The 24,951-nt window shown below is 45.0% G+C and overlaps 8 non-coding genes and 2 pseudogenes across 8 annotated transcripts; all 10 read right to left on the minus strand.

The window, feature by feature from the left end:
- Positions 1–1,027: 1,027 nt before the first annotated feature.
- Positions 1,028–1,218, minus strand: LOC130331176 (U2 spliceosomal RNA). The gene has a single exon (XR_008874125.1). It is a non-coding gene; the product is annotated as a U2 spliceosomal RNA (small nuclear RNA).
- A 2,079-nt stretch (positions 1,219–3,297) lies between these two features.
- On the minus strand, positions 3,298–3,488 carry LOC130331177 (U2 spliceosomal RNA). Its single transcript, XR_008874126.1, has one exon. It is a non-coding gene; the product is annotated as a U2 spliceosomal RNA (small nuclear RNA).
- A 2,081-nt stretch (positions 3,489–5,569) lies between these two features.
- On the minus strand, positions 5,570–5,760 carry LOC130331178 (U2 spliceosomal RNA). The gene has a single exon (XR_008874127.1). It is a non-coding gene; the product is annotated as a U2 spliceosomal RNA (small nuclear RNA).
- Positions 5,761–7,846: 2,086 nt separating this feature from the next.
- On the minus strand, positions 7,847–8,037 carry LOC130331179 (U2 spliceosomal RNA). Its single transcript, XR_008874128.1, has one exon. It is a non-coding gene; the product is annotated as a U2 spliceosomal RNA (small nuclear RNA).
- A 2,092-nt stretch (positions 8,038–10,129) lies between these two features.
- On the minus strand, positions 10,130–10,335 carry LOC130331130 (U2 spliceosomal RNA; annotated as a pseudogene).
- A 5,026-nt stretch (positions 10,336–15,361) lies between these two features.
- On the minus strand, positions 15,362–15,494 carry LOC130331138 (U2 spliceosomal RNA; annotated as a pseudogene).
- Positions 15,495–17,582: 2,088 nt separating this feature from the next.
- On the minus strand, positions 17,583–17,773 carry LOC130331181 (U2 spliceosomal RNA). Its single transcript, XR_008874130.1, has one exon. It is a non-coding gene; the product is annotated as a U2 spliceosomal RNA (small nuclear RNA).
- Positions 17,774–19,861: 2,088 nt separating this feature from the next.
- On the minus strand, positions 19,862–20,052 carry LOC130331182 (U2 spliceosomal RNA). The gene has a single exon (XR_008874131.1). It is a non-coding gene; the product is annotated as a U2 spliceosomal RNA (small nuclear RNA).
- Positions 20,053–22,140: 2,088 nt separating this feature from the next.
- On the minus strand, positions 22,141–22,330 carry LOC130331120 (U2 spliceosomal RNA). The gene has a single exon (XR_008874085.1). It is a non-coding gene; the product is annotated as a U2 spliceosomal RNA (small nuclear RNA).
- Positions 22,331–24,421: 2,091 nt separating this feature from the next.
- Positions 24,422–24,612, minus strand: LOC130331183 (U2 spliceosomal RNA). Its single transcript, XR_008874132.1, has one exon. It is a non-coding gene; the product is annotated as a U2 spliceosomal RNA (small nuclear RNA).
- Positions 24,613–24,951: the final 339 nt, after the last annotated feature.

Below are 24,951 nucleotides of genomic sequence, written 5' to 3' on the forward strand. Positions count from 1 at the left end.
TTTTTTTTCGTCTAATGCATACCCCATCAGTGCAGCAATGCTTATTCAATACCGCCAGCAGATGGAGACACTGGGGGATAATTTTCTAAGGATTTATACTGATTTTTCCTGTCTGAATTTGTCGCACAGAAAGTTGCAGGCCAAATATGTGTGACATTTCTGCGACTTTAGCTTCTAGAGCATTTTTACAACATTATACATAGGTGCTGAATACATAAAAAGCGACTGTTCAGCGACAGACAAGTCGCATCGGCTGAAAGTAGGCCAGAATGTCAGAGCAGGTTTAGATACAGTCTAAAGTATAGATCTCAAAGTCTGTGCACAGAATTTAGCAAGGGCCTCGCACCTTCTGATGCATCAGGTAGGTGCACAATAGCATAGCCTAACCCTCTGTACTTTGGTCTATATTGATGCGGGACATAGACAGCCAGCTGATGACCAATCCATTAGTGCAATGGATGGCTGGAAGCATTTGTCTTTGCCTTTGCAATACCACAGAAGCAATGCATGGTCAATGTACAGCAATGACACACCTGTGTGAACAGCCAGGAGACCCCCCCCATGTTATGTTACATAGTTACATAGTTAGTACGGTCGAAAAAAGACATATGTCCATCAAGTTCAACCAGGGAATTAAGGGGTAGGGGTGTGGCGCGATATTGGGGAAGGGATGAGATTTTATATTTCTTCATAAGCATTAATCTTATTTTGTCAATTAGGAACATTCAGCACCCACCCGCTATCAAGGCAGCTGCCTATCATGTCATGCCCTACCTGCACAGGTGTGCTGGCTACTCAAATGATCCAATTAAGGAGGCCATTTAGTCAGCAGCAGCAGAAGTCCTGTGCCTGGACGCTCCAACAGCGGCCAGACACAAGCAGAAGCAGAAGCAGCAGAAGCAGCAGCAGCACCACCTTTTGTTTTTTGGCTGCAGCAGCAGCAGCAAGGCCCACAGGGCTGGCTAGCTGGCTAGCCAGCAAGCAGGTAGCAATGAAAGTAGGAATCTTTCTTTTTAACCCTGTAAGGGGGTGGTGCACTGTACCCGAAGATACTGCCATATCGGGTCAATGCATAGGGCGACGGAAGCAAGCTTCGAAATCGGCCCCCGTTCTCAAAAATCCATTTAATATATGGTCCCCAGATAGGGGACGTATCAGATATTAAACTGATAAGAACAGATACTACACTTGATCTTAGCCAAAAGGCCGAGAAGCGATAACCGTGAAAGGGGCGGGCCCAACAAGGTCCCCTTCATGGGCACTATCACTGCTTGCTGTCAGGGAGGCTGCCAGACAATTTTCCATGCACACTCTGGGCTGGGGGGCAGTCAACCACCAGTACACACAGCAGAACCTAAACCCATACCATTATTGCTAAGCAGCAAGACAGGGGCCCATTGCACTCCCACGGGGCCTTTTTAAATGCAATCCATAACCCGGATTTGCCAGGAACCCTTCTTACTCCTCCTACTTGCATGTGACACTGGGCTTAGGATCTGCATAGGAAACACACACACAAGCACACACCTACCTTTGTTGCCTGCAGATGCCTCCTTGGCTGTCCCCAAACGGTATCAAACCAACACCCACGGGAAGCTGTAAGCATAGAGGACATGCCTGCACCCCATTGGACTTACCTGTGTGGGTTAAATCCGGGTTATTTGACAACCTATGGCGGTGATGGTTCTGCTCAGGCAGAGCAGTGCTGATGCTCCTCATAAAGCTGTCGCTGCTGTGAAGGTTCTAGGTGACATCACAAATCCCTATGGTTACATACACAACAAAGCTGGGTTGTTGTTGTTTACACTCTGCAAGGCCTGTGGAAGTGAGTGACATCATAGCACTGTAGTTCTGAGGGTTCTAGATGGATGCAACAATCTCCTGTTGCTTCTATGAAGGCCATAATAGACGACATCACCAAACAGCTCCATAGTCACATACACAGCAAAGGAGAGATGTTGTTTACACCTAGTGATGTCAGTGGTATTGAGTGACATCACAGCACAGTGCTAAGGCTCCTGGGCCTGGACACAGCAGCGGCTGCAATATCTCAACGGAGAATTTGTTTATATATATGTGTGTGTGTGCGCATATATATATATATATATATATATATATATATATATATATATATATTTCTCCGCCGAAATCACTTTTAAACCCATTTCCACCTTTTTTTCCCTTCTCTTCCTCTTACTTTTTTTTCACGTTTTTTTACGTTTTTCTCCTTTTCGCCTCTTTTCTGGGCGTATTATTCTTCTTTTTCTTCTTTTTTTTCGTCTAATGCATACCCCATCAGTGCAGCAATGCTTATTCAATACCGCCAGCAGATGGAGACACTGGGGGATAATTTTCTAAGGATTTATACTGATTTTTCCTGTCTGAATTTGTCGCACAGAAAGTTGCAGGCCAAATATGTGTGACATTTCTGCGACTTTAGCTTCTAGAGCATTTTTACAACATTATACATAGGTGCTGAATACATAAAAAGCGACTGTTCAGCGACAGACAAGTCGCATCGGCTGAAAGTAGGCCAGAATGTCAGTCCATGTTGGAGCAGGTTTAGATACAGTCTAAAGTATAGATCTCAAAGTCTGTGCACAGAATTTAGCAAGGGCCTCGCACCTTCTGATGCATCAGGTAGGTGCACAATAGCATAGCCTAACCCTCTGTACTTTGGTCTATATTGATGCGGGACATAGACAGCCAGCTGATGACCAATCCATTAGTGCAATGGATGGCTGGAAGCATTTGTCTTTGCCTTTGCAATACCACAGAAGCAATGCATGGTCAATGTACAGCAATGACACACCTGTGTGAACAGCCAGGAGACCCCCCCCATGTTATGTTACATAGTTACATAGTTAGTACGGTCGAAAAAAGACATATGTCCATCAAGTTCAACCAGGGAATTAAGGGGTAGGGGTGTGGCGCGATATTGGGGAAGGGATGAGATTTTATATTTCTTCATAAGCATTAATCTTATTTTGTCAATTAGGAACATTCAGCACCCACCCGCTATCAAGGCAGCTGCCTATCATGTCATGCCCTACCTGCACAGGTGTGCTGGCTACTCAAATGATCCAATTAAGGAGGCCATTTAGTCAGCAGCAGCAGAAGTCCTGTGCCTGGACGCTCCAACAGCGGCCAGACACAAGCAGAAGCAGAAGCAGCAGAAGCACCACCTTTTGTTTTTTGGCTGCAGCAGCAGCAGCAAGGCCCACAGGGCTGGCTAGCTGGCTAGCCAGCAAGCAGGTAGCAATGAAAGTAGGAATCTTTCTTTTTAACCCTGTAAGGGGGTGGTGCACTGTACCCGAAGATACTGCCATATCGGGTCAATGCATAGGGCGACGGAAGCAAGCTTCGAAATCGGCCCCCGTTCTCAAAAATCCATTTAATATATGGTCCCCAGATAGGGGACGTATCAGATATTAAACTGATAAGAACAGATACTACACTTGATCTTAGCCAAAAGGCCGAGAAGCGATAACCGTGAAAGGGGCGGGCCCAACAAGGTCCCCTTCATGGGCACTATCACTGCTTGCTGTCAGGGAGGCTGCCAGACAATTTTCCATGCACACTCTGGACTGGGGGGCAGTCAACCACCAGTACACACAGCAGAACCTAAACCCATACCATTATTGCTAAGCAGCAAGACAGGGGCCCATTGCACTCCCACGGGGCCTTTTTAAATGCAATCCATAACCCGGATTTGCCAGGAACCCTTCTTACTCCTCCTACTTGCATGTGACACTGGGCTTAGGATCTGCATAGGAAACACACACACAAGCACACACCTACCTTTGTTGCCTGCAGATGCCTCCTTGGCTGTCCCCAAACGGTATCAAACCAACACCCACGGGAAGCTGTAAGCATAGAGGACATGCCTGCACCCCATTGGACTTACCTGTGTGGGTTAAATCCGGGTTATTTGACAACCTATGGCGGTGATGGTTCTGCTCAGGCAGAGCAGTGCTGATGCTCCTCATAAAGCTGTCGCTGCTGTGAAGGTTCTAGGTGACATCACAAATCCCTATGGTTACATACACAACAAAGCTGGGTTGTTGTTGTTTACACTCTGCAAGGCCTGTGGAAGTGAGTGACATCATAGCACTGTAGTTCTGAGGGTTCTAGATGGATGCAACAATCTCCTGTTGCTTCTATGAAGGCCATAATAGACGACATCACCAAACAGCTCCATAGTCACATACACAGCAAAGGAGAGATGTTGTTTACACCTAGTGATGTCAGTGGTATTGAGTGACATCACAGCACAGTGCTAAGGCTCCTGGGCCTGGACACAGCAGCGGCTGCAATATCTCAACGGAGAATACGTTTATATATATATGTGTGTGTGTGCGCGTATATATATATATATATATATATATATATATATATATATATATATTTCTCCGCCGAAATCACTTTTAAACCCATTTCCACCTTTTTTTCCCTTCTCTTCCTCTTACTTTTTTTTCACGTTTTTTTACGTTTTTCTCCTTTTCGCCTCTTTTCTGGGCGTATTATTCTTCTTTTTCTTCTTTTTTTTCGTCTAATGCATACCCCATCAGTGCAGCAATGCTTATTCAATACCGCCAGCAGATGGAGACACTGGGGGATAATTTTCTAAGGATTTATACTGATTTTTCCTGTCTGAATTTGTCGCACAGAAAGTTGCAGGCCAAATATGTGTGACATTTCTGCGACTTTAGCTTCTAGAGCATTTTTACAACATTATACATAGGTGCTGAATACATAAAAAGCGACTGTTCAGCGACAGACAAGTCGCATCGGCTGAAAGTAGGCCAGAATGTCAGTCCATGTTGGAGCAGGTTTAGATACAGTCTAAAGTATAGATCTCAAAGTCTGTGCACAGAATTTAGCAAGGGCCTCGCACCTTCTGATGCATCAGGTAGGTGCACAATAGCATAGCCTAACCCTCTGTACTTTGGTCTATATTGATGCGGGACATAGACAGCCAGCTGATGACCAATCCATTAGTGCAATGGATGGCTGGAAGCATTTGTCTTTGCCTTTGCAATACCACAGAAGCAATGCATGGTCAATGTACAGCAATGACACACCTGTGTGAACAGCCAGGAGACCCCCCCCATGTTATGTTACATAGTTACATAGTTAGTACGGTCGAAAAAAGACATATGTCCATCAAGTTCAACCAGGGAATTAAGGGGTAGGGGTGTGGCGCGATATTGGGGAAGGGATGAGATTTTATATTTCTTCATAAGCATTAATCTTATTTTGTCAATTAGGAACATTCAGCACCCACCCGCTATCAAGGCAGCTGCCTATCATGTCATGCCCTACCTGCACAGGTGTGCTGGCTACTCAAATGATCCAATTAAGGAGGCCATTTAGTCAGCAGCAGCAGAAGTCCTGTGCCTGGACGCTCCAACAGCGGCCAGACACAAGCAGAAGCAGAAGCAGCAGAAGCACCACCTTTTGTTTTTTGGCTGCAGCAGCAGCAGCAAGGCCCACAGGGCTGGCTAGCTGGCTAGCCAGCAAGCAGGTAGCAATGAAAGTAGGAATCTTTCTTTTTAACCCTGTAAGGGGGTGGTGCACTGTACCCGAAGATACTGCCATATCGGGTCAATGCATAGGGCGACGGAAGCAAGCTTCGAAATCGGCCCCCGTTCTCAAAAATCCATTTAATATATGGTCCCCAGATAGGGGACGTATCAGATATTAAACTGATAAGAACAGATACTACACTTGATCTTAGCCAAAAGGCCGAGAAGCGATAACCGTGAAAGGGGCGGGCCCAACAAGGTCCCCTTCATGGGCACTATCACTGCTTGCTGTCAGGGAGGCTGCCAGACAATTTTCCATGCACACTCTGGACTGGGGGGCAGTCAACCACCAGTACACACAGCAGAACCTAAACCCATACCATTATTGCTAAGCAGCAAGACAGGGGCCCATTGCACTCCCACGGGGCCTTTTTAAATGCAATCCATAACCCGGATTTGCCAGGAACCCTTCTTACTCCTCCTACTTGCATGTGACACTGGGCTTAGGATCTGCATAGGAAACACACACACAAGCACACACCTACCTTTGTTGCCTGCAGATGCCTCCTTGGCTGTCCCCAAACGGTATCAAACCAACACCCACGGGAAGCTGTAAGCATAGAGGACATGCCTGCACCCCATTGGACTTACCTGTGTGGGTTAAATCCGGGTTATTTGACAACCTATGGCGGTGATGGTTCTGCTCAGGCAGAGCAGTGCTGATGCTCCTCATAAAGCTGTCGCTGCTGTGAAGGTTCTAGGTGACATCACAAATCCCTATGGTTACATACACAACAAAGCTGGGTTGTTGTTGTTTACACTCTGCAAGGCCTGTGGAAGTGAGTGACATCATAGCACTGTAGTTCTGAGGGTTCTAGATGGATGCAACAATCTCCTGTTGCTTCTATGAAGGCCATAATAGACGACATCACCAAACAGCTCCATAGTCACATACACAGCAAAGGAGAGATGTTGTTTACACCTAGTGATGTCAGTGGTATTGAGTGACATCACAGCACAGTGCTAAGGCTCCTGGGCCTGGACACAGCAGCGGCTGCAATATCTCAACGGAGAATACGTTTATATATATGTGTGTGTGTGCGCGTATATATATATATATATATATATATATATATATATATATATATTTCTCCGCCGAAATCACTTTTAAACCCATTTCCACCTTTTTTTCCCTTCTCTTCCTCTTACTTTTTTTTCACGTTTTTTTACGTTTTTCTCCTTTTCGCCTCTTTTCTGGGCGTATTATTCTTCTTTTTCTTCTTTTTTTTCGTCTAATGCATACCCCATCAGTGCAGCAATGCTTATTCAATACCGCCAGCAGATGGAGACACTGGGGGATAATTTTCTAAGGATTTATACTGATTTTTCCTGTCTGAATTTGTCGCACAGAAAGTTGCAGGCCAAATATGTGTGACATTTCTGCGACTTTAGCTTCTAGAGCATTTTTACAACATTATACATAGGTGCTGAATACATAAAAAGCGACTGTTCAGCGACAGACAAGTCGCATCGGCTGAAAGTAGGCCAGAATGTCAGTCCATGTTGGAGCAGGTTTAGATACAGTCTAAAGTATAGATCTCAAAGTCTGTGCACAGAATTTAGCAAGGGCCTCGCACCTTCTGATGCATCAGGTAGGTGCACAATAGCATAGCCTAACCCTCTGTACTTTGGTCTATATTGATGCGGGACATAGACAGCCAGCTGATGACCAATCCATTAGTGCAATGGATGGCTGGAAGCATTTGTCTTTGCCTTTGCAATACCACAGAAGCAATGCATGGTCAATGTACAGCAATGACACACCTGTGTGAACAGCCAGGAGACCCCCCCCATGTTATGTTACATAGTTACATAGTTAGTACGGTCGAAAAAAGACATATGTCCATCAAGTTCAACCAGGGAATTAAGGGGTAGGGGTGTGGCGCGATATTGGGGAAGGGATGAGATTTTATATTTCTTCATAAGCATTAATCTTATTTTGTCAATTAGGAACATTCAGCACCCACCCGCTATCAAGGCAGCTGCCTATCATGTCATGCCCTACCTGCACAGGTGTGCTGGCTACTCAAATGATCCAATTAAGGAGGCCATTTAGTCAGCAGCAGCAGAAGTCCTGTGCCTGGACGCTCCAACAGCGGCCAGACACAAGCAGAAGCAGAAGCAGCAGAAGCAGCAGCAGCACCACCTTTTGTTTTTTGGCTGCAGCAGCAGCAGCAAGGCCCACAGGGCTGGCTAGCTGGCTAGCCAGCAAGCAGGTAGCAATGAAAGTAGGAATCTTTCTTTTTAACCCTGTAAGGGGGTGGTGCACTGTACCCGAAGATACTGCCATATCGGGTCAATGCATAGGGCGACGGAAGCAAGCTTCGAAATCGGCCCCCGTTCTCAAAAATCCATTTAATATATGGTCCCCAGATAGGGGACGTATCAGATATTAAACTGATAAGAACAGATACTACACTTGATCTTAGCCAAAAGGCCGAGAAGCGATAACCGTGAAAGGGGCGGGCCCAACAAGGTCCCCTTCATGGGCACTATCACTGCTTGCTGTCAGGGAGGCTGCCAGACAATTTTCCATGCACACTCTGGGCTGGGGGGCAGTCAACCACCAGTACACACAGCAGAACCTAAACCCATACCATTATTGCTAAGCAGCAAGACAGGGGCCCATTGCACTCCCACGGGGCCTTTTTAAATGCAATCCATAACCCGGATTTGCCAGGAACCCTTCTTACTCCTCCTACTTGCATGTGACACTGGGCTTAGGATCTGCATAGGAAACACACACACAAGCACACACCTACCTTTGTTGCCTGCAGATGCCTCCTTGGCTGTCCCCAAACGGTATCAAACCAACACCCACGGGAAGCTGTAAGCATAGAGGACATGCCTGCACCCCATTGGACTTACCTGTGTGGGTTAAATCCGGGTTATTTGACAACCTATGGCGGTGATGGTTCTGCTCAGGCAGAGCAGTGCTGATGCTCCTCATAAAGCTGTCGCTGCTGTGAAGGTTCTAGGTGACATCACAAATCCCTATGGTTACATACACAACAAAGCTGGGTTGTTGTTGTTTACACTCTGCAAGGCCTGTGGAAGTGAGTGACATCATAGCACTGTAGTTCTGAGGGTTCTAGATGGATGCAACAATCTCCTGTTGCTTCTATGAAGGCCATAATAGACGACATCACCAAACAGCTCCATAGTCACATACACAGCAAAGGAGAGATGTTGTTTACACCTAGTGATGTCAGTGGTATTGAGTGACATCACAGCACAGTGCTAAGGCTCCTGGGCCTGGACACAGCAGCGGCTGCAATATCTCAACGGAGAATACGTTTATATATATGTGTGTGTGTGCGCGTATATATATATATATATATATATATATATATATATATATATATATATATTTCTCCGCCGAAATCACTTTTAAACCCATTTCCACCTTTTTTTCCCTTCTCTTCCTCTTACTTTTTTTTCACGTTTTTTTACGTTTTTCTCCTTTTCGCCTCTTTTCTGGGCGTATTATTCTTCTTTTTCTTCTTTTTTTTCGTCTAATGCATACCCCATCAGTGCAGCAATGCTTATTCAATACCGCCAGCAGATGGAGACACTGGGGGATAATTTTCTAAGGATTTATACTGATTTTTCCTGTCTGAATTTGTCGCACAGAAAGTTGCAGGCCAAATATGTGTGACATTTCTGCGACTTTAGCTTCTAGAGCATTTTTACAACATTATACATAGGTGCTGAATACATAAAAAGCGACTGTTCAGCGACAGACAAGTCGCATCGGCTGAAAGTAGGCCAGAATGTCAGTCCATGTTGGAGCAGGTTTAGATACAGTCTAAAGTATAGATCTCAAAGTCTGTGCACAGAATTTAGCAAGGGCCTCGCACCTTCTGATGCATCAGGTAGGTGCACAATAGCATAGCCTAACCCTCTGTACTTTGGTCTATATTGATGCGGGACATAGACAGCCAGCTGATGACCAATCCATTAGTGCAATGGATGGCTGGAAGCATTTGTCTTTGCCTTTGCAATACCACAGAAGCAATGCATGGTCAATGTACAGCAATGACACACCTGTGTGAACAGCCAGGAGACCCCCCCCATGTTATGTTACATAGTTACATAGTTAGTACGGTCGAAAAAAGACATATGTCCATCAAGTTCAACCAGGGAATTAAGGGGTAGGGGTGTGGTGCGATATTGGGGAAGGGATGAGATTTTATATTTCTTCATAAGCATTAATCTTATTTTGTCAATTAGGAACATTCAGCACCCACCCGCTATCAAGGCAGCTGCCTATCATGTCATGCCCTACCTGCACAGGTGTGCTGGCTACTCAAATGATCCAATTAAGGAGGCCATTTAGTCAGCAGCAGCAGAAGTCCTGTGCCTGGACGCTCCAACAGCGGCCAGACACAAGCAGAAGCAGAAGCAGCAGAAGCAGCAGCAGCACCACCTTTTGTTTTTTGGCTGCAGCAGCAGCAGCAAGGCCCACAGGGCTGGCTAGCTGGCTAGCCAGCAAGCAGGTAGCAATGAAAGTAGGAATCTTTCTTTTTAACCCTGTAAGGGGGTGGTGCACTGTACCCGAAGATACTGCCATATCGGGTCAATGCATAGGGCGACGGAAGCAAGCTTCGAAATCGGCCCCCGTTCTCAAAAATCCATTTAATATATGGTCCCCAGATAGGGGACGTATCAGATATTAAACTGATAAGAACAGATTTTTTTTTTTAACTTGACTACCCTTACGGGGGCAAACTTTATTAAAAATTAAATAATGTTAACAAAGTTGTGCAAATATGTCAATAAATACAGTTACATATAAATAACATATTTACAACATATTAAAACATAAAATGGGCACTTGGTGGCTTTACAAGATAGAATTCCATTCTTTTAAAAACCATTTTCTAGATAAAAGCGGAAATCTCTTCTTGTCTAAAAGATAGTACTGGTACATTTCATAAAAACAGATAGATAAAATGTCCTTCACAGATAAAACCTCATGCTTGAACAATAAAATATTCCTGGCCTTCCACAGAGCTGCCTTCACACAGTTTATGATCTTCCATGCAATAGTCTCTTGAGTCCGTGTTGGGCATTCCAGGCAACCATAAAAAACCACTGCAATATTTAAGTCTTTTAGTCCAGTTATCCTTTTTACCAGAGGGAGTATCTTTGTCCATATTTTCTGCGAGTAAAAACAAGTCCATATTAGATGGTGCACGGTCTCCTCTTGTCGGCATCCCTCCCTCGGGCAGGTTGCAGAGTTGGATAATCCTCTTCGGTGCTGGAATGCCCGGCATGGAAGACACTCGTGTGCGCAGCTCCAGGCCAGGTCCTTCTGTGAATTAAAAAGATAATTAATACTCAACATCTTCCAAATCTGTACACACTTCTGTTCGTTAAAATTTTTGATGGGAGTCACGGTACTGGTTTCTTTTATTTCCTTTAGTAGTTTTTTGCTATTGCACAGATCCTGAACACTTTTACCTTTAAAATTATATAAGTTTAAAATTTTTCCTAAAATCATGTATTGAGGGGGTAAATTCAAAGAATAAGGGCAACTTAAAACTGTAGAAAACCAGCCGTTCCTCCGCATAAAATAACCAGTATTAAAACGAACAAAATAAGACCAGTAGCTATCTTTAAATACAGTAGTAAAACACATGCTAAAAAACTTTATTAAAAGGAAAGCTTTAAAATCTGGAAAATCCTTACCGCCCCTGGAGTTCGGTTTTATCACAATTTGTCTCTTTAATTTTTCGCTCTTAGAACTCCAAAAGAAAGTAAAACAAGCTTTTGTTATTTTCTTTAGAACCATTTCGGGGGGTGGGAAAACCAGACTTAAATACAATAAAATAGGTAAAAGCACCATTTTTGTAATTAAAACCTTCCCTTCCATTGTAAGTTCTCGCATGTTCCACATACATATTTTCTTATTTATTTTTTGAGCCACCAAGTCCCAGCTATTAAAACCATTATTAGACTCGTCAAAGGAGACACCTAAAATCTGCACCGACTCAGACACAGGGACGGGCACATCATACAAAGGCATTCCGCCTATGTTTAAAATGTTACTTTTGTTAAAATTGACTTTAAAACCGGAGGCACAATTAAAATATTGAATCTGTTTTAGCGTCTTCTGAAGCGATGGGGTGTCCCTGCAAAACACCGCAACATCGTCCATGTACCCCACTACCTTCGCCTCTAGTCCCCCTCCTCCTGGCAGGGGGACTCCATGGATCTGCTTATCCTTTCGTATTGTACATAAAAGAGGCTCTATTGCGCAAATGAAGAGTAGTGGGGACAAGGGACACCCCTGCTTCACTCCGGAATTTAAAATCACGCCCTGTGTCTTAAAACCATTTACTAAAATTTTACTAGTACAGTTATCATAAAAAGCTCTAAGAGACAATAAAAAGCCATCAGGTATACCCATTTTCTCTAAAACCTTAAAAAGATAAAAATGTGACACCCTGTCGAAAGCTTTTTCAAAATCTATGGATAAAACCGCCAGCTTTCCTTTTCTTAATTTGGTGTCGCTAATTACATCCTTTAAAAGGTTTAGGTTCTCCCATAAACTCCTCCCAGGCACCCCACAGACTTGGTTTGTATGAATTATTTTATGGATTACGTTCTTTAAGCGGTTAGCACACAGTTTCGCCATTATTTTATAGTCGCAGTTCAGAAGGGTGATTGGTCTCCAGTTTTTGAGTTCCGACCGGTCTCCCTTTTTGAATAGCAGGGAGACATCACCCTTCTTCCATGAGCCTGGGAGGATTTTAGACTTAAAGACTTCCGTAAAAAGGGAGAACAAATCTTCTTTTAAAATACCATAAAAAGTAACATAAAATTCAATGGGTATACCATCCGGCCCAGGCACTTTACCTGTTTTAAAACTCTTGACGGTCTCTAAAATCTCCTGCTCTGAAATATTCTGCAATAAAAAAGACTGTGAGACAGGATCTAAAAAATTGGTGATCTCCTTTAACGAGTCATTCATAAAACATTCATCAATGTGTTTTACATTAAAAAGATCCGCATAAAACTCTTGCACCTTTTTTAAAATACCCTGTACATCATTCACTCCTTCAATGTTTTCTATTAACCTTCTATTTTCATGTATTTTCTTAAAAAAATACCTGGAGCAGGTCTCGTTTTCCTCAAGATGCTGTATTCGAGACCTAAAGATAATTTCTTTTCCTTTCTGCTCCAGGCACTTAGTTATTTCTTTTTTAAGATCATGTACCTCCTTCTCCACCTCCATCCCATGTGCTCTGAATTTGTACAGGGTTTGCAGACGAGTATTTAGGATATTATAAAATTCACGTTTTTCTTTAGCTTTCCTAACCCCAACACGGATAAAAAATTCTTTTATTTTTAGTTTCATTTTTTCCCACCAGATACTGGTGGGAGTGTTGGGGTCTTTTACTCGTCTGCATTCCTTGTAAAAGGTGATAAAATCTGATAAAACCTGCGGATCTTCTAAAAGGGACACGTTTAACTTCCAGGCATTCCTACCAGTTCTCCTTTTAAAATCACTTTTAACTTTAAAATACAATAATTTATGGTCAGAAAAAACATTGGTAAAAAGATCACAGTTAAAAGGCAGTACTTGATAAGAACAAAAAATAAAATCTATCCTGGAGCTACAGCTTGCATTGCTCCAGGTAACACCGTCTTCCTCTGGTACGTTAAAATTACATTTTTTAAAAACATCAGTGAGATTAAAATCTAAAATCAAGTTTTTTAACATAAAAGACGTCTTATCATAGTTCCTACTCACTGCGTTCGAAAAACGGCGTTCTCCCCTTAAAATACAATTAAAATCACCTGATAAAACAAGAGGACTAGAATTGTTAATAAAAAGGGGTAAAATCTCCAACATTTTTATTCTTTCATTCTTATCAGGAGAACCATAAAAATTTAAAAACTGCCATTTAATACCATTAATAAAAGCGCTGACCAATAAAATTCTGCCTGGTAAAATTTCGTTAAAACTCTCAATTAAAACGTTCCCTTTAAAAAGTATGGCGACCCCTGCTGATCTGGACTCATTTGATCCAGACCAGACTGATGGACCGTGCACCCAATCATCTTCATATTCTTTATAATTTAATCTGTGCGGGATGCCACATTCCTGCAGGAAAAGGACGGAAGCAGCAAAAACCGACAAGTAATTAAATAGGGCAACCCTTCTTACTCTGGCGCTCACACTTCTCACGTTCAAGGACAGACCGGACAACTCAGCCATGGGAATGTACAAGAAAATGTCTTACACCTCTGATTCCCCCTCCGAAGCCTCATACCCCCCAAAATCTGACTCAACTGTACGCATAGAGGAAGCAGGAGAGGAGGCACCATCACTCAGCCGACCCCCCTCCTCCATCATGATTGAGGCATAGTTGTTCTCGGGCATCCTGGCAATCAGGGCTCCAGACTCATTGGGTTCTTCCACCTCTTGCCCCTCCATAGGGGTCGGGTGTTCACTTAGTTCCGTCTCTGGTACCTCAGAGACGGTCACCCCTGAAACCTCCTCCTGGCAGGGAGGAGGGGGGGTATCCCCTATGGGGACCTGTGGAGGAACGTCACTTGGGTTCCCTGCATCCGCAGGTACTTCCATCGGCTCCCCCTGGACCGCCTCCGAATAGAGTCTTCTGGAGCCCCTCCGCCTTTTAACCTTCACCTCTCCACCCGGATCATCGCTCTCAGGGGGACCCTGAGCCAGAGGTTGCTGAGGAGCGGATTCAGCCGCCGTCCGCTCCTCTCTTAACCCAGCATGCTCCTGGGGGCCAGTTTTTTCACCACTTGCACGTTTTTTGGCCATCCTCTGCTCTTTAGGGTCCCCTCCTTTTGCCTGAGGGGGGTCTTTCTCCTTCTCCATCTCACCGCTTACCTCTTGTGGGGGGGTAATCACTGGCTCTGCTTGCCTCGGCTGGTGTCCCGGTTGCTGTCCTTGCTGCCTCCAGGGTTGCCACTGCTGCTCCGTCCTATGTCTGTGGGGACAAGAGGAGAAAAGGTGACCGAATTGTTGACAGAAATTGCACCTCCCTCCTCTTGTGCATTTCTCTGTCTCGTGCTGTGTGCTACCACATTTTTTGCATGTACTTTCACAGTTTTCTTTTGTGTGTCCATATCTGTGACACTTCCTGCAGTAGCTTGGCATCCCCGCATAAAAGAGGTCGCCACACATATTATTTATTTTAAAACGAGCTGGTGGTAGTTGTATTCCCCCTGGCAATCTGTCATCTTTTTTGCATGTAACCTGAAATCTCCACTTAGATGTCCAGATGCCACAGCTGTTCATGATTTTTCCTCTGCACTCAACCTTACTAAAATAGACTTGTAAAAACAACTCAACATCGTGTAGGTTGGCGAAAGGGGAATACATCTTTACTACCACCAGCTTAATATCGTCTAGAACGTGCTCAATAATCCGGACACCCTGAAGCTTTTTGTCTTTACTCGCAGCAGCTCTGGTAACAAAATCTCTGTGGATGCCATTTTGTGTGAACGTCACATCAAAAATTTTACGCTTCGGGTAGTCCTGGATTGCCAATATCTCGCCCTTCTGTATTCCGAAAACTCCTCCGAGCACGTCCTCTCCTACGAATTTCAAATCGTCCGCCCTTTTGGTATCATCCGTGAGAATGACTCTCACGGTGTTTTTGATCCTTGCGTATGCCGGCACAGAACCTGGATCCGGATCATCATCCATGGTTCTAACCTCTCTCCACCCGAAGGTCTTGAGAGGCGATCGCCACTCGTTACCCTGGGACTAGGCCCTCTCCCCAATAGCAACAAGTGGGTGAAGCCCAGGCAATAAACCTGGGCGATCCCACAAGGCCGAGGAGAGGGGTACCCGAGTACCTTCTGACCAGATCTCCTGTATTACTACACTTGATCTTAGCCAAAAGGCCGAGAAGCGATAACCGTGAAAGGGGCGGGCCCAACAAGGTCCCCTTCATGGGCACTATCACTGCTTGCTGTCAGGGAGGCTGCCAGACAATTTTCCATGCACACTCTGGGCTGGGGGGCAGTCAACCACCAGTACACACAGCAGAACCTAAACCCATACCATTATTGCTAAGCAGCAAGACAGGGGCCCATTGCACTCCCACGGGGCCTTTTTAAATGCAATCCATAACCCGGATTTGCCAGGAACCCTTCTTACTCCTCCTACTTGCATGTGACACTGGGCTTAGGATCTGCATAGGAAACACACACACAAGCACACACCTACCTTTGTTGCCTGCAGATGCCTCCTTGGCTGTCCCCAAACGGTATCAAACCAACACCCACGGGAAGCTGTAAGCATAGAGGACATGCCTGCACCCCATTGGACTTACCTGTGTGGGTTAAATCCGGGTTATTTGACAACCTATGGCTGTGATGGTTCTGCTCAGGCAGAGCAGTGCTGATGCTCCTCATAAAGCTGTCGCTGCTGTGAAGGTTCTAGGTGACATCACAAATCCCTATGGTTACATACACAACAAAGCTGGGTTGTTGTTGTTTACACTCTGCAAGGCCTGTGGAAGTGAGTGACATCATAGCACTGTAGTTCTGAGGGTTCTAGATGGATGCAACAATCTCCTGTTGCTTCTATGAAGGCCATAATAGACGACATCACCAAACAGCTCCATAGTCACATACACAGCAAAGGAGAGATGTTGTTTACACCTAGTGATGTCAGTGGTATTGAGTGACATCACAGCACAGTGCTAAGGCTCCTGGGCCTGGACACAGCAGCGGCTGCAATATCTCAACGGAGAATACGTTTATATATATGTGTGTGTGTGCGCGTATATATATATATATATATATATATATATATATATATATATATATTTCTCCGCCGAAATCACTTTTAAACCCATTTCCACCTTTTTTTCCCTTCTCTTCCTCTTACTTTTTTTTCACGTTTTTTTACGTTTTTCTCCTTTTCGCCTCTTTTCTGGGCGTATTATTCTTCTTTTTCTTCTTTTTTTTCGTCTAATGCATACCCCATCAGTGCAGCAATGCTTATTCAATACCGCCAGCAGATGGAGACACTGGGGGATAATTTTCTAAGGATTTATACTGATTTTTCCTGTCTGAATTTGTCGCACAGAAAGTTGCAGGCCAAATATGTGTGACATTTCTGCGACTTTAGCTTCTAGAGCATTTTTACAACATTATACATAGGTGCTGAATACATAAAAAGCGACTGTTCAGCGACAGACAAGTCGCATCGGCTGAAAGTAGGCCAGAATGTCAGTCCATGTTGGAGCAGGTTTAGATACAGTCTAAAGTATAGATCTCAAAGTCTGTGCACAGAATTTAGCAAGGGCCTCGCACCTTCTGATGCATCAGGTAGGTGCACAATAGCATAGCCTAACCCTCTGTACTTTGGTCTATATTGATGCGGGACATAGACAGCCAGCTGATGACCAATCCAGTAGTGCAATGGATGGCTGGAAGCATTTGTCTTTGCCTTTGCAATACCACAGAAGCAATGCATGGTCAATGTACAGCAATGACACACCTGTGTGAACAGCCAGGAGACCCCCCCCATGTTATGTTACATAGTTACATAGTTAGTACGGTCGAAAAAAGACATATGTCCATCAAGTTCAACCAGGGAATTAAGGGGTAGGGGTGTGGCGCGATATTGGGGAAGGGATGAGATTTTATATTTCTTCATAAGCATTAATCTTATTTTGTCAATTAGGAACATTCAGCACCCACCCGCTATCAAGGCAGCTGCCTATCATGTCATGCCCTACCTGCACAGGTGTGCTGGCTACTCAAATGATCCAATTAAGGAGGCCATTTAGTCAGCAGCAGCAGAAGTCCTGTGCCTGGACGCTCCAACAGCGGCCAGACACAAGCAGAAGCAGAAGCAGCAGAAGCAGCAGCAGCACCACCTTTTGTTTTTTGGCTGCAGCAGCAGCAGCAAGGCCCACAGGGCTGGCTAGCTGGCTAGCCAGCAAGCAGGTAGCAATGAAAGTAGGAATCTTTCTTTTTAACCCTGTAAGGGGGTGGTGCACTGTACCCGAAGATACTGCCATATCGGGTCAATGCATAGGGCGACGGAAGCAAGCTTCGAAATCGGCCCCCGTTCTCAAAAATCCATTTAATATATGGTCCCCAGATAGGGGACGTATCAGATATTAAACTGATAAGAACAGATACTACACTTGATCTTAGCCAAAAGGCCGAGAAGCGATAACCGTGAAAGGGGCGGGCCCAACAAGGTCCCCTTCATGGGCACTATCACTGCTTGCTGTCAGGGAGGCTGCCAGACAATTTTCCATGCACACTCTGGGCTGGGGGGCAGTCAACCACCAGTACACACAGCAGAACCTAAACCCATACCATTATTGCTAAGCAGCAAGACAGGGGCCCATTGCACTCCCACGGGGCCTTTTTAAATGCAATCCATAACCCGGATTTGCCAGGAACCCTTCTTACTCCTCCTACTTGCATGTGACACTGGGCTTAGGATCTGCATAGGAAACACACACACAAGCACACACCTACCTTTGTTGCCTGCAGATGCCTCCTTGGCTGTCCCCAAACGGTATCAAACCAACACCCACGGGAAGCTGTAAGCATAGAGGACATGCCTGCACCCCATTGGACTTACCTGTGTGGGTTAAATCCGGGTTATTTGACAACCTATGGCGGTGATGGTTCTGCTCAGGCAGAGCAGTGCTGATGCTCCTCATAAAGCTGTCGCTGCTGTGAAGGTTCTAGGTGACATCACAAATCCCTATGGTTACATACACAACAAAGCTGGGTTGTTGTTGTTTACACTCTGCAAGGCCTGTGGAAGTGAGTGACATCATAGCACTGTAGTTCTGAGGGTTCTAGATGGATGCAACAATCTCCTGTTGCTTCTATGAAGGCCATAATAGACGACATCACCAAACAGCTCCATAGTCACATACACAGCAAAGGAGAGATGTTGTTTACACCTAGTGATGTCAGTGGTATTGAGTGACATCACAGCACAGTGCTAAGGCTCCTGGGCCTGGACACAGCAGCGGCTGCAATATCTCAACGGAGAATACGTTTATATATATGTGTGTGTGTGCGCGTATATATATATATATATATATATATATATATATATATATATATATTTCTCCGCCGAAATCACTTTTAAACCCATTTCCACCTTTTTTTCCCTTCTCTTCCTCTTACTTTTTTTTCACGTTTTTTTACGTTTTTCTCCTTTTCGCCTCTTTTCTGGGCGTATTATTCTTCTTTTTCTTCTTTTTTTTCGTCTAATGCATACCCCATCAGTGCAGCAATGCTTATTCAATACCGCCAGCAGATGGAGACACTGGGGGATAATTTTCTAAGGATTTATACTGATTTTTCCTGTCTGAATTTGTCGCACAGAAAGTTGCAGGCCAAATATGTGTGACATTTCTGCGACTTTAGCTTCTAGAGCATTTTTACAACATTATACATAGGTGCTGAATACATAAAAAGCGACTGTTCAGCGACAGACAAGTCGCATCGGCTGAAAGTAGGCCAGAATGTCAGTCCATGTTGGAGCAGGTTTAGATACAGTCTAAAGTATAGATCTCAAAGTCTGTGCACAGAATTTAGCAAGGGCCTCGCACCTTCTGATGCATCAGGTAGGTGCACAATAGCATAGCCTAACCCTCTGTACTTTGGTCTATATTGATGCGGGACATAGACAGCCAGCTGATGACCAATCCATTAGTGCAATGGATGGCTGGAAGCATTTGTCTTTGCCTTTGCAATACCACAGAAGCAATGCATGGTCAATGTACAGCAATGACACACCTGTGTGAACAGCCAGGAGACCCCCCCCATGTTATGTTACATAGTTACATAGTTAGTACGGTCGAAAAAAGACATATGTCCATCAAGTTCAACCAGGGAATTAAGGGGTAGGGGTGTGGCGCGATATTGGGGAAGGGATGAGATTTTATATTTCTTCATAAGCATTAATCTTATTTTGTCAATTAGGAACATTCAGCACCCACCCGCTATCAAGGCAGCTGCCTATCATGTCATGCCCTACCTGCACAGGTGTGCTGGCTACTCAAATGATCCAATTAAGGAGGCCATTTAGTCAGCAGCAGCAGAAGTCCTGTGCCTGGACGCTCCAACAGCGGCCAGACACAAGCAGAAGCAGAAGCAGCAGAAGCAGCAGCAGCACCACCTTTTGTTTTTTGGCTGCAGCAGCAGCAGCAAGGCCCACAGGGCTGGCTAGCTGGCTAGCCAGCAAGCAGGTAGCAATGAAAGTAGGAATCTTTCTTTTTAACCCTGTAAGGGGGTGGTGCACTGTACCCGAAGATACTGCCATATCGGGTCAATGCATAGGGCGACGGAAGCAAGCTTCGAAATCGGCCCCCGTTCTCAAAAATCCATTTAATATATGGTCCCCAGATAGGGGACGTATCAGATATTAAACTGATAAGAACAGATACTACACTTGATCTTAGCCAAAAGGCCGAGAAGCGATAACCGTGAAAGGGGCGGGCCCAACAAGGTCCCCTTCATGGGCACTATCACTGCTTGCTGTCAGGGAGGCTGCCAGACAATTTTCCATGCACACTCTGGGCTGGGGGGCAGTCAACCACCAGTACACACAGCAGAACCTAAACCCATACCATTATTGCTAAGCAGCAAGACAGGGGCCCATTGCACTCCCACGGGGCCTTTTTAAATGCAATCCATAACCCGGATTTGCCAGGAACCCTTCTTACTCCTCCTACTTGCATGTGACACTGGGCTTAGGATCTGCATAGGAAACACACACACAAGCACACACCTACCTTTGTTGCCTGCAGATGCCTCCTTGGCTGTCCCCAAACGGTATCAAACCAACACCCACGGGAAGCTGTAAGCATAGAGGACATGCCTGCACCCCATTGGACTTACCTGTGTGGGTTAAATCCGGGTTATTTGACAACCTATGGCGGTGATGGTTCTGCTCAGGCAGAGCAGTGCTGATGCTCCTCATAAAGCTGTCGCTGCTGTGAAGGTTCTAGGTGACATCACAAATCCCTATGGTTACATACACAACAAAGCTGGGTTGTTGTTGTTTACACTCTGCAAGGCCTGTGGAAGTGAGTGACATCATAGCACTGTAGTTCTGAGGGTTCTAGATGGATGCAACAATCTCCTGTTGCTTCTATGAAGGCCATAATAGACGACATCACCAAACAGCTCCATAGTCACATACACAGCAAAGGAGAGATGTTGTTTACACCTAGTGATGTCAGTGGTATTGAGTGACATCACAGCACAGTGCTAAGGCTCCTGGGCCTGGACACAGCAGCGGCTGCAATATCTCAACGGAGAATACGTTTATATATATGTGTGTGTGTGCGCGTATATATATATATATATATATATATATATATATATATATATATATATATTTCTCCGCCGAAATCACTTTTAAACCCATTTCCACCTTTTTTTCCCTTCTCTTCCTCTTACTTTTTTTTCACGTTTTTTTACGTTTTTCTCCTTTTCGCCTCTTTTCTGGGCGTATTATTCTTCTTTTTCTTCTTTTTTTTCGTCTAATGCATACCCCATCAGTGCAGCAATGCTTATTCAATACCGCCAGCAGATGGAGACACTGGGGGATAATTTTCTAAGGATTTATACTGATTTTTCCTGTCTGAATTTGTCGCACAGAAAGTTGCAGGCCAAATATGTGTGACATTTCTGCGACTTTAGCTTCTAGAGCATTTTTACAACATTATACATAGGTGCTGAATACATAAAAAGCGACTGTTCAGCGACAGACAAGTCGCATCGGCTGAAAGTAGGCCAGAATGTCAGTCCATGTTGGAGCAGGTTTAGATACAGTCTAAAGTATAGATCTCAAAGTCTGTGCACAGAATTTAGCAAGGGCCTCGCACCTTCTGATGCATCAGGTAGGTGCACAATAGCATAGCCTAACCCTCTGTACTTTGGTCTATATTGATGCGGGACATAGACAGCCAGCTGATGACCAATCCATTAGTGCAATGGATGGCTGGAAGCATTTGTCTTTGCCTTTGCAATACCACAGAAGCAATGCATGGTCAATGTACAGCAATGACACACCTGTGTGAACAGCCAGAGACCCCCCCCCATGTTATGTTACATAGTTACATAGTTAGTACGGTCGAAAAAGACATATGTCCATCAAGTTCAACCAGGGAATTAAGGGGTAGGGGTGTGGCGCGATATTGGGGAAGGGATGAGATTTTATATTTCTTCATAAGCATTAATCTTATTTTGTCAATTAGGAACATTCAGCACCCACCCGCTATCAAGGCAGCTGCCTATCATGTCATGCCCTACCTGCACAGGTGTGCTGGCTACTCAAATGATCCAATTAAGGAGGCCATTTAGTCAGCAGCAGCAGAAGTCCTGTGCCTGGACGCTCCAACAGCGGCCAGACACAAGCAGAAGCAGAAGCAGCAGAAGCAGCAGCAGCACCTTTTGTTTTTTGGCTGCAGCAGCAGCAGCAAGGCCCACAGGGCTGGCTAGCTGGCTAGCCAGCAAGCAGGTAGCAATGAAAGTAGGAATCTTTCTTTTTAACCCTGTAAGGGGGTGGTGCACTGTACCCGAAGATACTGCCATATCGGGTCAATGCATAGGGCGACGGAAGCAAGCTTCGAAATCGGCCCCCGTTCTCAAAAATCCATTAATATATGGTCCCCAGATAGGGGACGTATCAGATATTAAACTGATAAGAACAGATACTACACTTGATCTTAGCCAAAAGGCCGAGAAGCGATAACCGTGAAAGGGGCGGGCCCAACAAGGTCCCCTTCATGGGCACTATCACTGCTTGCTGTCAGGGAGGCTGCCAGACAATTTTCCATGCACACTCTGGGCTGGGGGGCAGTCAACCACCAGTACACACAGCAGAACCTAAACCCATACCATTATTGCTAAGCAGCAAGACAGGGGGCCCATTGCACTCCCACGGGGCCTTTTTAAATGCAATCCATAACCCGGATTTGCCAGGAACCCTTCTTACTCCTCCTACTTGCATGTGACACTGGGCTTAGGATCTGCATAGGAAACACACACACAAGCACACACCTACCTTTGTTGCCTGCAGATGCCTCCTTGGCTGTCCCCAAACGTATCAAACCAACACCCACGGAAGCTGTAAGCATAGAGGACATGCCTGCACCCCATTGGACTTACCTGTGTGGGTTAAATCCGGTTATTTGACAACCTATGGCGGTGGATGGTTCTGCTCAGGCAGAGCAGTGCTGATGCTCCTCATAAAGCTGTCGCTGCTGTGAAGGTTCTAGGTGACATCACAAATCCCTATGGTTACATACACAACAAAGCTGGGTTGTTGTTGTTTACACTCTGCAAGGCCTGTGGAAGTGAGTGACATCATAGCACTGTAGTTCTGAGGGTTCTAGATGGATGCAACAATCTCCTGTTGCTTCTATGAAGGCCATAATAGACGACATCACCAAACAGCTCCATAGTCACATACACAGCAAAGGAGAGATGTAGTTTACACCTAGTGATGTCAGTGGTATTGAGTGACATCACAGCACAGTGCTAAGGCTCCTGGGCCTGGACACAGCAGCGGCTGCAATATCTCAACGGAGAATACGTTTATATATATGTGTGTGTGTGGCGCGTATATATATATATATATATATATATATATATATATATATATATTTCTCCGCCGAAATCACTTTTAAACCCATTTCCACCTTTTTTTCCCTTCTCTTCCTCTTACTTTTTTTTCACGTTTTTTTTACGTTTTTCTCCTTTTCGCCTCTTTTCTGGGCGTATTATTCTTCTTTTTCTTCTTTTTTTTTCGTCTAATGCATACCCCATCAGTGCAGCAATGCTTATTCATACCGCCAGCAGATGGAGACACTGGGGGATAATTTTCTAAGGATTTATACTGATTTTTCCTGTCTGAATTTGTCGCACAGAAAGTTGCAGGCCAAATATGTGTGACATTTCTGCGACTTTAGCTTCTAGAGCATTTTTACAACATTATACATAGGTGCTGATACATAAAAAGCGACTGTTCAGCGACAGACAAGTCGCATCGGCTGAGAAAGTAGGCCAGAATGTCAGTCCATGTTGGAGCAGGTTTAGATACAGTCTAAAGTATAGATCTCAAAGTCTGTGCACAGAATTTAGCAAGGGCCTCGCACCTTCTGATGCATCAGGTAGGTGCACAATAGCATAGCCTAACCCTCTGTACTTTGGTCTATATTGATGCGGGACATAGACAGCCAGCTGATGACCAATCCATTAGTGCAATGGATGGCTGGAAGCATTTGTCTTTGCCTTTGCAATACCACAGAAGCAATGCATGGTCAATGTACAGCAATGACACACCTGTGTGAACAGCCAGGAGACCCCCCCCATGTTATGTTACATAGTTACATAGTTAGTACGGTCGAAAAAAGACATATGTCCATCAAGTTCAACCAGGGAATTAAGGGGTAGGGGTGTGGCGCGATATTGGGGAAGGGATGAGATTTTATATTTCTTCATAAGCATTAATCTTATTTTGTCAATTAGGAACATTCAGCACCCACCCGCTATCAAGGCAGCTGCCTATCATGTCATGCCCTACCTGCACAGGTGTGCTGGCTACTCAAATGATCCAATTAAGGAGGCCATTTAGTCAGCAGCAGCAGAAGTCCTGTGCCTGGACGCTCCAACAGCGGCCAGACACAAGCAGAAGCAGAAGCAGCAGAAGCAGCAGCAGCAGCACCACCTTTTGTTTTTTGGCTGCAGCAGCAGCAGCAAGGCCCACAGGGCTGGCTAGCTGGCTAGCCAGCAAGCAGGTAGCAATGAAAGTAGGAATCTTTCTTTTTAACCCTGTAAGGGGGTGGTGCACTGTACCCGAAGATACTGCCATATCGGGTCAATGCATAGGGCGACGGAAGCAAGCTTCGAAATCGGCCCCCGTTCTCAAAAATCCATTTAATATATGGTCCCCAGATAGGGGACGTATCAGATATTAAACTGATAAGAACAGATACTACACTTGATCTTAGCCAAAAGGCCGAGAAGCGATAACCGTGAAAGGGGCGGGCCCAACAAGGTCCCCTTCATGGGCACTATCACTGCTTGCTGTCAGGGAGGCTGCCAGACAATTTTCCATGCACACTCTGGGCTGGGGGGCAGTCAACCACCAGTACACACAGCAGAACCTAAACCCATACCATTATTGCTAAGCAGCAAGACAGGGGCCCATTGCACTCCCACGGGGCCTTTTTAAATGCAATCCATAACCCGGATTTGCCAGGAACCCTTCTTACTCCTCCTACTTGCATGTGACACTGGGCTTAGGATCTGCATAGGAAACACACACACAAGCACACACCTACCTTTGTTGCCTGCAGATGCCTCCTTG

Source organism: Hyla sarda, unplaced genomic scaffold (genome assembly GCF_029499605.1).
Source record: "Hyla sarda isolate aHylSar1 unplaced genomic scaffold, aHylSar1.hap1 scaffold_346, whole genome shotgun sequence".
NCBI lineage: Eukaryota > Metazoa > Chordata > Amphibia > Anura > Hylidae > Hyla > Hyla sarda.